Below are 14,771 nucleotides of genomic sequence, written 5' to 3'. Positions count from 1 at the left end.
TCTATGCTCCGCGGATCCCTCGTCTAGACCCCCCTGCCGCGGGCCTCCTTCGCCACCAACCTTTTCACCAACCTCATCGCACCCCACGCCATAACCTCAATTAACTACATACTCATCAGAGACCTGAACTTCCACCTCAACAACCCCAGCGACCCCAACTCCACCACCCTCTGTGACAACCTTGCCAACATCGGACTTAAACAACTCAGCACTATACCGACCCACAGGGCAAGACACACCTCGACCCCATCTTTGCAGGAGGAAACAGCGTCCACTTCAGCCACACAACGCAATCCCCATGGACCGACCACCACTGCGTACACTTCACAGTCGACAAACCCAAGGCATCCAAACCAACCCCACGCCCACAACGAAGGAACAGGAGCAAGGTCACCGACGACCAACTAAACTCCACCCTCACCTGAGACAACCACACCCCGGCATCCGATGCCAATGCCACAGCCAGAGAACTCCACCCCTGGATCTCCAACTGCGCTGACAAGCTCGCCCCGCTATGCAACACCGACAAACAGCGCCACAGGAAAGCCGCCTGGTTCCCCACTGATCTCCAAGAAGCCAGACACAACTGCAGACACCTGGAGAAGAACTGGAGAAACACCAAGACTCCCGGAACTACACCATCTATAAGGACATCATGACGGACTACCACAAATGAATCAGAACCACCAAAAGGACTTTCATCCACAGCAAAATCCTCGCTAACTCCACCAACTCCAAGAAACTCTTCACCGTCTTTCAGGAATTCACCAACCCCCGAAGCGAGGCCACAGATATCACCCCGTCCCAAGACCTCCGTGACAAGCTTGAAACAGTCTTCCACCTCAAGATCAAAAAGCTCTACGACAACTTAATCTACCACCAACCTGACACCACAGCCGGCCCACCCCCAGACACCAGCCAGCCCACCTTCTCCAACTGGACAGATCACTGCCGAAGACACCACCTCGACTATGAAAGGCATCCACTCAGTGGTCCCCATGGACCCCTGCCCCCCACACATCTACCACAGAGCCACCATCGCACCCAAACTCCAGCAAACCATCAGCACCACCTTTGAAACAGGCACCTTCTCAGATGACTGGAAACACGCAGAAGTCAGGCCCCTGCTCAGAAAGCCCACAGCCGACCTCACTAACCTCAAGAACTACCGGCCCATCTCGCTCCTCCCATTTGCGGCCAAAGTTGCAGAGAAAACAGTCAACAGGGAACTGGGGAACTGACACGATTCATCAAAGACAACGCCGCCCTTGGCTCGTCCCAATCCGGATTCCGGAGCAACCACAGCACCTAGACCGCCCTACTCATCACCACAGATGACATCCACACCCTCCTGGACCAAGGCCACTCCGCAGCCCTCATTCTACTCGACCTATCAGCAGCAATGTTCCCTCTAATTTTTTTCCTCTGTGTGCGGCAGTGGATGGTCTCTGTGCACTGCAACCATGGCTATGTGCACCAGGAACCAGACCACGCGCGTTTGCAGTGCCAAATGTCACTCCAAAGTGAGATGGTGCATTTTCACACATACGGCGCCACGTTAAGGGTCTTAAGGTTTCTTTCTTTCTTTTTGAAACCATGACTGGTTTTAAGGTTTATGTATGGTCATGTGCATTGTAATGTTTTCTTATCAACTGTTTTTTGTCAATTGTGTTAATGTACATTCACTGTTTGAAATGTGATGTCTCCCCTGTTCTGAACATATGTGAATAACTAGGCTCAATTAAAAAATAATGAATAATTGAGTAGATAAATACTCCAAACCATGTGACTGTTTCTTGGTTTGCCACATGATTATTGCATAACATGAATGTGATGACTAGATGCTCTTTGTTTTTCTAATAGTAGGCCCTTTCTAGTTGTTGTTTAGGGCCATAGGCCCTTTGATATAAAAACTTTCTAAAACCGGCATTTTCAGAGTTGTGACCTAAAATTTGAATTTACCATTCAAGAGGATTTCAAATTACAATTATGCACACACCAAACAAGGCATTCCTACCTGCTCCAAAACAAAACAAATCACTTAAATATAATTAGGTAATCCAATGTTATCCTATGGAAGAGGTTGGCCTTGAAATAGTGAACATTGGATTTGAACGTTTTTCACTACCTGGGCAGGTAAAACGTAAAAGTTTATATCCACCTTTTCAAATACAACACTTCCTGCCTTCTGGGATGTTTAGGGTCTACCTTAGAGTGACATATGCATTAAAAAGGAGGGTGGTTTTGGCCTGGCACAATGTTTATATTGGCAGTTAGAAACGGCACATACAGGCTTCTATGGCAGAGCTGAGCCATATTTTAAAGGCCAACATAACTGGGTGACTAAATAAGTGCTGCAGGCCCACTCTTTGCATATAACTGACCAGCCATGGGTAGAAACTAAGAGGTTGGTTTAGAGGGCAGCATAGATTGAAACTCTCAAAATAAATCTACAACTCACTGCCCATACCATGTACATGCCTCGTTTCCTGTATGCCCACCTTACACTCACCCCTCCTATCACCACCCTGCTGGCCTCAATGCTGCCCTCGGTCACAGCAGACCATTCATTTTGGCCCCTAATAAAACATTTGCGACTACACATAGTGTACACTGAATAAGCTCTTGTTGTGCCATGGGTAAGTTTGCACTATAAAAGTTCAAAACATACATTGCACTGGGGCCTGACGGAGACTGAACTAATAGTATTTTCACTCATAAGGAGTGCAGCCACATTACTACTAGGGGATGTGAAATCAAGCCGAATATCACATCATGATCTGGCAAAGTTGTGTGTTGAATCCCTTGGGAAAGATGACGATGAAGGTCTAGCAATCATAACATTTTGTCATTGACCAGAACAAAGATGATTGTCTACATTATGGTGGTCTGCAGTGGTTGTAATTCAAATCCTTAGGAGAACAGAGACACAACACAAGCCCAGGTAACATAAAAAGATCATAGCTAGGTCTCCATTCATGCACAAGCATTATTAAAACTGGAAACACTATTGGGCTTGGGTCTCGATATTAGGCAAGAATAGCTGACTGTATGCACTTATGGTTATAATTTACACATAGTGTAGTGTTTGTGTGTGTGAATTCCATGGTATGCAAACCTCACACTGCCGCATGATAAGCAGATGCATGCTTTAATACAATCCTGTACATGCGATTTTAGGCACTGCCATCATGTGCGTAGTAATGAAGAGCATTCTTGCACTGTGCAGATTAGCATGTCTATATTCGTCCCAGACAGGAAGTTGTTTTGGGACTCCAAGCCCGTTGTGCTGCATGTCATGATTTATGCATACAACACTTTATCCAAAAAACTGTGCATGTTTATGATAATGTAGGGATGCAAATAGAATCTCATCTTTTCTGCCAAGGGCAGTATCATTCATGCCCATGGAAAGGCTTCCCAGCTCCACACGCTGACATGGATCACCATGGCTTCACGCTCAAGCCCCCTGAGTGCCTACATTAGCCACCAACACCCATGTGCAACCAACCTCGCAGGCAACTGGTCCAGCAGTGCTGGCACACATTTCACAGTCAGTGCACAAGCCTCTGCCTTGTTCCAGTCACTCTCTCCGTGATAAAGGCCTCCAGTACTACTATCCCCATATTTTTTTATTTTTTTATTTGAAAGGTTTTATGTAGCACTGGCTAGACCCGGAGGTATCAGAGCGCTTTACAGGGGTATCAGACCATAGTTGCAGGTTACATCGTTACAAAGGTTATACATTTAAAGGACAGAATCGCTCTATTTCACCTCGTTATCAAAGAAGTCCATTATAGCCATCTAACAGCAGGGAGTGAAGTCACCTCAGTTCAGAAAGATCTTTGCAGCCTATAATACAAACCATGGCATGTGCAGCCTCCAGTAGGTGGGAGAGTTCACTGGGTGCTACAGCAGGGCTGTGGTGCGCTTATCAGAATCACTGCTGCTTATGCAGCGTGACACAAAATGACTAAAACTAACTTAAAAAAGTATAGGTGCGAGCCTCTGAAGACTTGAGCTACGAGCTTGGCTCCGCTCAAGGTCCTCTTGAAACCTCAAGTCAAAAACAGACAAGAGTGCTCATGTGGTACCTGCCCACTTAATCAACTTTCTTTAGACTCTTCTGGTTTCAACTTACTGGAGCCTTTTACACACGTATTTATTTAACACAGAGTAACGATGGAGCTCCTCAAAGAATCCAAGACAAATTATTAACCTTGGATTTAAAATGGGAGAGAGAGGGAAAGAGACTCGTGCTGTGGTGAAATTGTGTAACTAGGAAACCTGAGACCCGTCTCTCTTAACCTGCTTGACCAAATGTATGATCCTAGGCCACAGCCAATTTCACTGTGCCTTTTTATGTCTAAACTTAAGTGATACTTTTTTTTAATGTTACTAATACCGAATATACTTATAGGGGCGATCAGACCACTCTCTCTTCAAACACTGGTCTACTACACTGACACCGTTACAGTGGCGGCTGGTGACATTTGAAAGTGGTAGGGCGTAAAACAATTCCCGTACTGCACTCGGGCCCTCAGTACACGTTGCCGAGTGAGGTCTCGCAAGAGACACCTTAAATACACCGCCTCCCCCGCCCCAGCACTATGGACACACAAAAAATGGCCCCAAACATACTTGCTCCTGCTCAAAGCAGGTAGCAAATGAGTGCGGATTTTGACCCGTTTCCCTCAGAAGAGGTAAATATGAGACGGAGGGTGTCTCCATGTTAATCCCCATTCAGATACATTAGCCACTGCTTTCTCTCGTGAATACCAAAGCTGGAGCTCCCAGCCCGCCCCTCCTCTCAGTCAGGAGGAAGAGGGCTCCACTGACTGCTGGTTCGAGGACCACGCCCACTTCTTTCCCACTTCGCTAGCAGATAGCATCGGCAAAACAAAATACACTAAACATCTCTTCATGCACGGAATATAAAGTACGAAGTGACACGGCGCGCAGGAGAAACAGGGTTATACGACATGAGAACACTGTCACCCCTACAAGCCTCATTTCACGCTCCATGCACGATCGCAACTAGCAACACAGATTGCCCTAACCATTAACCATATCGCTTTGTATAAGGTAAAAGATCGCTTCCAGCTTACTGTCATTAAGGTTACATTTAAAATTAATTTAAATATAACAAACTTACCTTGGCTTCCCGACTCGAGTCCCGAGACTGCTCCCGCCGTCCTGCATTTGAATACCGCCGCTCTCCTCACGGAAGCCTGCAGGCAGCCTCCCTCCCCTCCATGGCAGCCAGCGCTGATTGGTTCGGCTGGCTGCCCTAAATACGTCATTTCTCCGAGTCTGCATCCTGCAGAACGGAGAATGGGAGGAGGCTTGGGGGAGTGGCTTGCCCACTGTTGCTAATACTGTCTGTTTGGACTGCCTCTCAGGCTGTCCAAACAGTCCGTATTCACAACATTGGGCAAGCCACTCCCCCAAGCCACTCCCCCCTGCCCTGAGGCTCGAGTTAGTAACCAGGAAGTTCGCTGATTTCTCGCCGTGCAAGAAGGGCAGGCAGAAACAAATGGTAGTTATAAATAAATAACTACCATTTGTTTCTGCCTTCTTCTCGCACGGCGAGAAATCAGGGGGGGCGGCGCCCAAACGCCCCAATGTAGAAACCGCCACTGCACCGTTATCACCCGAATAAAGGAGTCAATTAAGATACTTGTGGCTTGTTCTCATTCTGCTAAAACGATATGCTACCTTCCCCGCCCCAACGGCAGTCTGGCATGGTTATCTCTGCTGTGCTCTTGGACAGCAAACTCAGTACAAGCTGACAGCCTCACCGAGGCGGGACACAGCCTAACAGCGTGGTGCTTTAGTGACTTTCAACAGCGGGTAGTTCTGCTCCTGGAGCCAGAACCCCCTCACTCACAACACTCGACCAGCACATACCAGAAAGGTTTCGCTTCAGTGCACCCCAATCCACACAATTCCTTGGATATTCCCCTGCAATAAAACCATATATTCTTTTTTTCTAATCAAGAATGTATATAATCATAATGGAAAGCACAACATTTTCTTTTATGAAACTACTTAAAACGAGCTGGTTTGTCTCTCGATGCCAAAGATGTCCTTATCAAAGTACTTGTGTTCAGAGGCAGCTGTTGAAACAATGTAATTACGTTTAAAACCAACATGTACATCTTTAAAACTGAGATGAAATAATTAGGGCTGTTAACTTCAGCAACCCTAAGCAATTCTGGAATTTCGTTTCTCTACAGTGCTCGGACAAGACTAATAAACCTGCTAAAAAAGGGAAAATGACTGGAATGGTCTTAGTAGCTTATGGAAGAAGGGCACGGATTTATTTCACCAAGCACTCACAGACTTGCTGTATTGGTTTGGTAGTAAAGCGAGGCTGCGGGGAGATTGTGTGCTTGTATTTAAATATCCATGTTAAATCAAAGCCCCTTCACGAGCTACGATTAACATGGATACTTAAATAAAACACTCAATCTGCGCGCAGCCTCACTTTACTACCAAACCAATACAGCAAGTCTGCGAACAAGGCAGATTAGCCTCAAAAACACACGCTGTGTTTTGAAACTTGCTGTATTGTTCTGACAGTAAAGCGAGGCTGCGGGGGAGATTGAGTTCTTTTGTTTAAATATCCATGTTAATCGCCGCTCGTGAAGGGGCTGAAATTAACATGGATACCTAAATAAAGGCAGACAATCTCCCCCGCAGCCTTGCAGTACTAATAAAACATTACAGCAAACAGTGCGTGCGATTCAGGGCAATAGGCACACGCAAGTGGCCACATCTAAAATACTTATCTCTGCAACCTGGAAATTACCGATTTTCACGCCGCGCGCCTATTAAAAGCGGCGGCGCGCGAATACTGTCATGGGATGTGCCCTCTGTGAGCGCTCTGCATATAGCACTGCGCGCTCGGGGGTAGGGAAGTGCGCGGCCGCGCAGCCGCGCGGCTTATTGGGAACAGTGATCAGCAGCCTTCAACACCGTATTCCACTGCGCTCTCATTGCCAGACTACACGACACAGGCAAACAAGGAACAGCCCTAGACTGGATCCGATCATTCCTCACCGGAAGAAGCCAAAGAACCAGACTGCCACCCTTCCTTTCCGATCATACAAAAATCACCTGCAGAGTCCCACAGGGGTCTTCACTGAGCCCGACCCTCTTCCATGTCTACATGGCTCCCCTCGCCGCCATCGTCCGACAACAGGGCCTAAACATAGTATCCTACGCGGACGACACCCAGCTCATCCTCTCCCTCACAAAAGACCCTGCCACCGCCAAACTCAACTTCCAAAAAGGGATGAAGGAAGTAGCAGTCTGGATGAACAATAGCTGACTAAAGTTAAACCCCGAAGACAGAAGTCCTCGTCCTTGGAACCACCCCCTCAGCATGGGACAACACCTGGTGGCAGACCACCCTCGGAAGCCCACCGACCTCCTCGGACCACGCCAAAAACCATGGCATTGCACTTAACTCATCCCTCATCATGAACAGACGACAGGTCAACGCCGTCACCTCCAGCTGCTTCAACACCCTCTGCAAGACTTTCAAATGGACCCCCCCTGAGTCAAGGAAGGCAGTCACCCAAGCACTCATCACCAGCAGACTGGACTATGGAAACGGGCTCTACGCTGGCATGATTCAGAACACCGCCTCCAGACTTGTCCTCGGCCTCCCCCGGAACGAACACATCAGCCAACACCTACAAAGACTCCATTGGCTCCCAGTGGAAAAAATAGTACCACCACCAAAAGGAACCTCCGATCTTCCAACCGCGCATTGAGCAAAACCCAGAATATCCACAGAGCCAGAGCAGGCGGAAGATCCTTCTCCCACATTGCGGCCAAAGCATGGTTCGAGCTCCCAGCGGACATCCCCTCCCTGAACACCTTCAGGAGGTCTCTCAAGACCTGGCTCTACAGCTAAACCGATATGCTGCCCCTCTCCCCCCCAACACTCCCCCCACACACAGCACCTTGAGACCCTCATTGGTGAGTAGCACGCTTACAATACCCCTGATTGATTGTTCTTATGGTCTACTAGGATATCAACACTGTCAATGTATAATTTGTGCCCATCAAAATTTAATAAAGGATGATTAACCCCTTAACTGTGGTGGCTATTTCGCCGCAGTGCTAAGGGGGGAGGGCGGCAGAGCGGCGGGCGCATGCTGTTGACGGAACCGCTCCGTCACCAGCGTCGGTTGCGCTGTGCTCATGACGGAGCGGTTCCGTCAGGGCCCCGCCCGCTCAATAGAATGAGACGCGCAGGCGCGGCGGGAGGGCCATGACGGAACCGCTCCGTCATCAGCACAGCGCCACCGCAGCTGATGACGGAGCGGTTCTGTCATCAGCAGGGGAGGGGTTAAGGGAAAAAAAAACAGACGCAGTAGGGTGAGGGTTGCAGTTAAGTCATGATAAAAGTATTCCAACGATGCCTGCTGCAGTGTAAAAAAAAAAAAGCTTTCTGAATACAATGAATGCAACAAAAAGTGCAACAGTTGATGGCATTTTTAAATATGAACTAATCCCTGGTACACTGTAATGTTAGGTGGAATGATGCACCTAACAGCCAGCAGAGTATGGTTACAGAAAAATACTTCTCAGGGTGCAGCCAAAGCTCAATCAATGTATATAGGTTGAAGAACTCTAAGCTACCTAACTACAAACATAGATTCAGTAGAAAAATACCATGTAGATGTTCATAAATGGCAACTGAAACATCCAGAGTTCTTTCAAAACATGAGAGCATATTTTACAGATTTAATGAAACTCTTTTTACCGGCAGCCTACGTAGTAAAGACATCATCTTATCGGGGAGATCAGAATCTGTAAAGGGTTTGCATTAGGGTTATCTACCTCTTTCCTTTGCTTAGAATCTGGAAACTGGGTCAAATCTCCAGTCTTGTAAATGTCGAACTGAAGAACTGCACTCCTGTGAAGAAATACTTGTACCGCCCCATAAGAACACTTCAGGCTGAAACAGAACATAAAACATGTCAAATGTGAGAGAAGCCATTGGAAAGAGCACAGTGAACACATGACTTGCTATTACATTTTAGGTAGGAAACTATACTTTATCATAATTCCAAAGGGTCTGTATTATGTTTAAATCATTTCAGCACGTTCAACAGGTCTGAAATAGGAACTCCTAAAAGCACAATTAAAGAAATAACAGTGTAAAGGTCTTAAAATGTAATCTCTTGTAAAGAAAGGATGTTTAAAATACCATTCATTACTACGTCTGTGAAAAGGATGAGAATGTTGACTAAACCAGTAGGAAACGTTACTCACCTGTAATCTTAGTTCTCCTCCAGGAGAACCCTTATCGAAGTAATAAGCACTGAATTGTCCCGCCACACGCACCTCAGAGTACTTTAAAAAGCATACTTGGATTTTAAACCAAGCCAACTGCATGGAAATTAGTCACTATAAAAAAAAGTTACTATAGAAAATCTTTCACAAACCATTTTTAAAAGGTAAAAGAAAGAATCTGAGGCATTGTTAGCTAATAGGCTGAATTACAAAGCATAGTGGAGAAAAAATTGTACTGTGACTAAGAAACACCCTCCGTATCTCATGCCTCACAGGTGACAGATAGGTCAAGTCATTTTTAAGGAAATTAAGAATCCTGGGCGAAGCAATTGTTGAGCGCTGTAATAGTTCCTGTCTGGGGAGGTGGAAGGGTTACTTATGACTGATGAGGATTCCCCTGGAAGAGAATTAAGATTACAGGTGAGTAACTTTTCTTTCTCTTCCAGGGGATCCTCATCAATAGGCATAAGCACTGAAAAGAATAGCAAGCCTATCTCGCATACAGGAAGACATGAAATAAAAACAGCTCTAACGATAACCCAAAAAAGTTTCTTAAAGAAGCCTGCTCTGCTCGAGTATCCACTCTGGAGACTCTAGTAAATGTACGAAGAGATCTCCACGTAGCTGCCATACAAATCTCTGAAATGGGAACATTTTGAAGATGGGCTATGGAAGAAGTATTTCCCCATGTAGAATGTGCTTTAGTTCTACCAGTTAGGAGTTTTATTGCTATCTGGTATGAAAGAATTGTACATGATACAATCCATCTAGAAATTAATTGTTTAGAAGAAGGGAAGAATGTGAGTATTGTACCATCATTTATGGTAAGGCTGTGTAGTCTGACTAACTTATAGCCTTCGCTTTGATTAGATAACATTTCAGGACTCTTCAAGTCCAGGAAATGTAAAGATTTTTCTGCTGGCACTGCTGGATTAGGGAAAAAGTGGGTAAGGAAATAATTTGGTTAATACAGATATCCAAAAGCACCTTAGGAAGAAAAATGGGGTGTGTTCTCATAACCACTCTATTCATATTGAATACTGAGTATGGTTCAGAAGCGCATAGACCCTGAATCTCCCTACCTTTACGCATAGGAGTAATAGCAACTAGGAAAGCTGCTTTCCATGTAAGATGTTGTATAGAGGCTTTGAGGATGGGTTAAAAAAGGGCTCCCATTAATTTAGAGAACAATGTTAAAATTCCGAGGAGGAGATGGGACTTAAAATGGTAGAAAAACCTTTTTAATACCGTCCAGAAAATCTTTAACCATAAGTATTTAAAAAAAAAAAATTAAAGATGAAGAATTCCTATAGGCAGTTATAGCAGCAAGGTTAAAGAAATCTTTAAACTAGAACTGGTCAAGTGAAGAATATATGGTATCAATATATCTTGACAAGAAGGATTGTGGCTGCTCTGAATGCAACAAATGCAAAATTCTTATTCCACTTAAAGGCGTATGATTATCTTTTTTTTGTGGAAGTCGTGTAGCTTCTCGTGGAATATTCATGCACTCCTATGAAGACCTAGATGGCCACATTGCAGGAGTACAGGAACCATGTTGCTAAGTTCAGTGAAGGAAGGTTTGAGGTGCAGCATCTGGCCCCCACACTTGTACATAAAATCCTGTCTGCATGGCAATCTCTAGATGAAATAGGCATCTTTAAGATATATTGCACACATCCAGTTTCTTTGATGTAGTGTGGAAGGTGGATCTGGTGTGATGCAAACATTCTACGTTTTTTTTCTTATGTACTTTTTCAGCACCCCGAGGCCGTAAAACGGCCTGAATTCCTGTTTGTATCCTTTTTCTGAACCAAAAAGTATTAGCAATACACCCCATTTCATTTTGATGTACAGGAAACTCATTCACTGCATTCTTCTGTAGTAAAATTCACCTCTTTCTCCAATACATCCGGTTGATAATATGAGGCTTTGGTGAGGAAGAGATGGAGAAGGACTTGAAACACGAGAATAGCCATTGTAAACAATATTCACGACCCATCTGTCTGCAGTTATCACCAGAAACTTCTAAAAGTGTGTTACAATACTTCATCGCAGTGGAGTGACTGACAGATCTGGGGGAAGACATGACTCATTGTTTAATAGGAGTCTTACCTGCTGCAGATTGCTGATATCGACCTCCTCTTCCTCTGAAGGATCTGCGGGGGGGTGGGGGGGGGGGGGGGGGTGGAGGTAGAGGTCTTGATGACGTTCTTTAATGTAAAGTGTCAAAGAGGACTCATGTAGATTTACTGGGAGTGGGCATATGTCAGTTGGCGGGTAAATAAACACAGATAATACAAAAGTTAAGTGAGGGTTTTTATTTATGTGTGTCTTCTACATAACCCAGTAAGCCACTCTGTCTGTTTTTCTTAAGTTCAGTGTGATTTAAAAAAATATCTTTAATTTGTTGTTTGTTTTTCTTTTCTCGGTCCTTGCGAGGTCCGCAGCCCGGGTTCCTAATGCCCTCGGAAAAGAAAAATATGCCAGGTTAAGTCACTCTTCTTTCTAATGCTAGGTATAAGAGAGGATAGGCTGATTCCCAGAGAGCAAAACAACTGTGCTCCTGATTTAGCCAACAAGAGGGTGGACTTTATAGTCTTTGTCTTTAATTAGTGCTACTTAAAGAAAGGAATGGAACATTGAGAGAAAACAAGTCTTTCACTTACGTCAATTGGTTATTTATATACGGTTTATAGCCATCCACTATTTGAAACCATAAGAGTGGAGCGAGGAAAAGAAACAAAAGAGGTAAAAACAAAACAAAGGAACGCAACCTAATAGATTGCCATTATTTTTGATACACCTAAGATTTCACCCTTCTCCCCTCCCGGCCTCCAAAGATTCTGCTCCGTACCTGACTTAGCCATGTTTGTCCTGACACGTGGCGGGCGTAATGTTGGGTCTGGGACTCTGCTTCAGTCCACTATTATGACATCGCTGCCAGTGAAGAAGGAATTCGGGAAGGTGGCGGCAGGGAAATCAGAGACGGTCTCCCCTCAGTCCTTTCCCTGGGAAGTGTGGAGGCCCGAGTAGCCAGGATGAGGGGATTATTGAATCCTCAAGTGTTTTCTCGCTTACAACCTCTGGCGTGGAAACAGGTGGGTTTTGGCTCCACAATATCTTCTCCGGCGCAGCTCTTCCCGGGGTCTCTACCAGTGTTGCTTTCCCATTCGGCGTTTTCTGGCAACCATCCTTCTTCTGAATTCCGGGATTTAAAAGGTCCTCCCCGCTCTCTGACTGGTTCTGCAGGTACCTTGTGACCAGCAGCATCCAGTTCACCAGAGGTTGCAGGTTCCTTTTCTTTTGGATCCTTGCGATGGCTATCGGGCAGCAGAGAGAGAAGAGTGTTCGGGTAAGCAAAGAACATGCCAGGGAATGGTATGCTCTTATTCCTGTTCCTTCTCCTTTTTACAGCATAGTAATGTTCAACTTAGGTGCACCTCTTACTAGCACCTCATTAAAAGTTGTTAAGACATCAATTGGAGATAGCCTTGCTGAAGGTGTGTTAGAGAATCGGAGAATAATCTCCGATTGAAGATCTTGAGGTTGTTGTCCGTAAGGAAGACCATTTTCTGTGTCAAGATTGTGAACTCCTGTATGCCTTGTACTAGATCTTCTTGATCTAGAGTGAGATATGGGGCGTCTTTCTCCACAGCGTTTTCAAGCTCTATGTCTGGATCTAGAACGATGTCCAAGAGTCAACAGTGGACTGTCCTGTGGCCTTGTGAGAAGAGAAGGAGATTGAGAAGATTATAGAAGATAGCCATGGGGATGTTACTGAACCTGGAGAGAAGGAAGGTGGCGTGGCTCCCCTGTGTGAATATGTACCAGAAAGCAATATTTCCTGTGTATGACGTGATGGAGAGTATGTTTGGGAGCATTCTATGATGAAGCATGTCACACACATTGTGTGCGAGTGAGGGCAGTTTTTCACCACTCTCAAGTGTGCCATTGCTTGCATGCTGGTGTTGTTTGTGTTTTTTTCATGCTCATCTCCACCCCTATTTTGTGTGTATACTGGGAGTATTCAGAGCCTGAAGTGCAGGTCTCTTTCAAATAAGTTCCTGTGACCATCTAGAAGATAAGTGGACAGATGTTGACAAAGATTTTGTCCTAGATGTCACTTTTGACAGCTGTGATGGCTTTCATGTTTAAAGGGGTATCGGTCATAGATGAAAGTGTCTTCAGCGTGGATAGAGAGGACCTGAACATTGACATAGGAGGCCTTGACTTCACGGGGGTGGTCTTGACGCACTGGAAGCTGTCTCGGCGTGAACGTAGGTGATTGTCATCAAAGACTGTGGTCTTATGACTTGAGGAGGTGTTTGACATAAACATTGTTTTTGGTGGTGACCATCTGAGTTATTTCACTGTGGAGTGTTTCAACGTTGTACCCGATGACGGCAAGCAAATAGGTATCTGTTCCAACTTCAACGCTATGTTAGACATCATGCTTCTCGACATTGAACGGGAGAGAGGTCTCTTCCTCTGATGTCTTTTCTCCTTGGATCTGCATCTAGGGGAGTCCTTGGAGAGGGAAGAAGATCTAGTAGGAGACTAACCTTCTCCATGGCTTCTAGAAGATATGGAAGCATGTTCTTCCTTTGCTGCAACCCATGTAGTCTGATTTTCTTTCTATCCTTTAAAGTTCTTCTCGAGAAGGATTGAAAATGGATACAGGATTCAGGGATCTGAGGCTCAGGAAGACACAATGTAGAGCCTGTGTGGGTCTGACTAGGACTTATTTGTCCCCCACATGAAGTGCACTTCAACAATGAAGGCATTTTTAACAGAAGCATTTAATTGTGTTCTGTCAGAAAAGGATGTCCAACTACCCGAAATGACAACAGATGTCGAGTGAAAACTCTAAATGCATGGTTTGGAAAAATTTCCAAACAACTTTTGCCCAAATAGGCAGAGCTCAATCACCCAAGAATTCGGGTTCCAGGAGCCGGAAAAATGAAATGACCTGTCACCTGTGAGGCATGATGGGAAACAAGGGGATACGGTGATTTCCTTAAAGGTACAGTGCTAGTTTTCTCTACTATGCTTTGCAGAGCAGCCTATTAGTTAACATGTTTCGTATTCACTTTCTTTTTCCTTTAAAAAAAGGTTTATAAAAGATTTTCAATGGGCACTTTTTTTTATAGTGACGCATTTCTATTCAATTGGCTGTTTTTTCAAATGAATAATCAATATAACCTGGCCATTTTCAGCCTTCAGGATAATATGTAAGGTTCTATGGGACAAAATGTTTTTTGTATACAGACAAGTATACTTTTTTTCAGTGTTCCAGGATCCCGCACATGGGTGGGACTATTCAGTGCTCAAGACTATTGAGGAGGATCCCTTGGAAGAGAAACACAATGGACCAGCTGTGCATTAGGCTAAGACGCCCATGACCAACGCTAGAATGCTCATTTAAATCGAATGTCCCAACTGTTGGAATATAA

At 45.1% G+C, this 14,771-nt stretch overlaps 1 protein-coding gene across 2 annotated transcripts in view; it reads right to left on the bottom strand.

Moving 5' to 3' along the window:
* The window catches only part of PALS2 (protein associated with LIN7 2, MAGUK p55 family member), a 985,569-nt gene that overhangs the window by 834,024 nt on the left and 136,774 nt on the right, over window positions 1-14,771 (bottom strand). For both annotated transcript variants that reach the window (XM_086941681.1, XM_086941682.1), the window contains exon 2: window positions 8,860-8,977. The gene's annotated coding sequence lies outside the window, so the exon portion shown is untranslated. The remainder of the gene's footprint in view (window positions 1-8,859; window positions 8,978-14,771) is intronic.

The sequence above is a fragment of the Lissotriton vulgaris genome, chromosome 10 (genome assembly GCF_964263255.1).
Source record: "Lissotriton vulgaris chromosome 10, aLisVul1.2, whole genome shotgun sequence".
NCBI classification, from domain to species: Eukaryota; Metazoa; Chordata; class Amphibia; order Caudata; family Salamandridae; genus Lissotriton; species Lissotriton vulgaris.
Note: the sequence above shows the minus strand (reverse complement) of the source record. Positions and strands in the feature narration are given on the sequence as shown.